At 39.1% G+C, this 1,713-nt stretch overlaps 1 protein-coding gene across 1 annotated transcript in view; it reads right to left on the reverse strand.

The window, feature by feature from the left end:
- Sox6 (SRY-box 6) overlaps window positions 1–1,713 on the reverse strand; it is a 556,070-nt gene that overhangs the window by 445,971 nt on the left and 108,386 nt on the right. Inside the window, exon 2 of the mRNA XM_026781359.1 lies at window positions 1,562–1,631. The gene's annotated coding sequence lies outside the window, so the exon portion shown is untranslated. The remainder of the gene's footprint in view (window positions 1–1,561; window positions 1,632–1,713) is intronic.

A 1,713-nucleotide genomic window follows, 5' to 3' on the forward strand; every position in this document is an offset into this window, starting at 1 on the left:
ATTCCCCCCGGGTGTGTGTGTGTGTGTGTGTGTGTGTGTGTGTGTGTGTGTGTGTGTTTGCACCTGACAAGAAAATACTTGGTGGTCTTAGGGAAAGTTTACTGTTATTAAGACCATGAGGAGGTAGCATTTTCTACGTAGGAATTCATTTCAAACTGCAGGAGTTGTCTCAGTAGATTAGAAAAGCTAAGTACCTACTGAATCTTTGAATTTTGTTGTTGTTTGCTTTATTTATTTAATCATTCATTATCCTGATAAAATTTGATAGAAAGAATTACATATTTTTCATTAAAAATAAAAAAATTTAAAGTGACATACTGCATACAGAACAAGATCATTTTGCCCAATGCTTACTTTGAAAAAATATCTCATTTTATTCCTTAACAAGGGAAAAAGACAGAAAGGAAGAGAGAGTTCTGGAATAAGACATGTTGTCAAAAGCCACAGTCAATCTGCTTCACAGTGCTTTCCTCCTCTGATCAGAATGGCAGATCTGAACAGATAGATTCTAATCAGTCCTCACACACCCTTGGTGTGGTCTATCCATTATGAATGTGCAAAATAATATCCCAGCTTCCTTATCTCCTAGACGTTCCCGTGGCTGTGAGGTGTAACTTTCTGCTTCCGACCATGCAGTGACCATGCAGGTAATAAGGTTCACAGAGCCTCTAGCACTGCCCCATCCACTGTCCCTGTGAGTCGGCCTGACTAGGTGAGGGTTTCTATCCCGGAAGCTCTCACGCAGTGTAAGTGGTGACTAGCTCCACAGCAACTAAAGAAACAGCAACTTGGTCATGGCATCTGCCAAATCTCTTCCGATAGCCCATCAGCATAAGGCAGACTTACCAAAGCTTGACTCGCTGGCCATGCCCTAAACTAAGCATTTTCTTAAAACTTGCTACTTCTCTATAACAAACATATAACTATTAAAGCATTTCAATTAATCTTTGGAAGTATTCAATTTTTTTTCTTAAAATTTACCTTCTCTCTTGAGAAAAAGTTCTTCATTATCCAAAACACGGTTTAAAAGTATAAAGGTATTTGGGGATGAGAGAAAGAGGGGAACACAACTGTTTTGATGTACATTATATATTCACCACAGAGTCTGTACCAAAGCACGAAATCTCCCTGAACTGACTGCTCCTCGGGATCTCTCTTACCTCACTCTTCTCTGAGAATAGCACAGGACACTTTTCAAGCCCAGATAACCAGAAGAAGTACAATGTCATCATGGTAAACCACTCATCTGTACGTACAGGAGAATTGTTAGGGTAACTCGTTCCCACAGTGGGGCCCTATTTCCCAAAATAGCAAGTTTATTACTTAAGCTTAGGGGGATGGGGCTGCAATGTGCACAGGAAGTCACAACCAACAAGCTTTTACAGCAGCTGACGTTTTCTTCTACGTTCTTCATCCCAAAACAATCACTTATGAAAAACTAATAATATTTACTAAACAGCTCTTTACAAGCTAACCAGAAATTGCATATGGGTTAATTTGTTTGTAAACTATGACTTTTTCTTTATATAACGAGAAAAGTAATGACTAAATCAATACTCACAGTTACACACGAGGATCACCCCAGCACCCAGAAGTCACTGGTAAATTGCCTTTGAATTCATGAAAGTGACCTAAAAAATTGGACACAAATGAAATGAAAAAGCATAAGTAAAATGCGTTAGAGCTTTGCTGAAGAAATGCACGTGCTGGCAA

Source organism: Microtus ochrogaster, chromosome 8 (genome assembly GCF_000317375.1).
Source record: "Microtus ochrogaster isolate Prairie Vole_2 chromosome 8, MicOch1.0, whole genome shotgun sequence".
NCBI lineage: Eukaryota > Metazoa > Chordata > Mammalia > Rodentia > Cricetidae > Microtus > Microtus ochrogaster.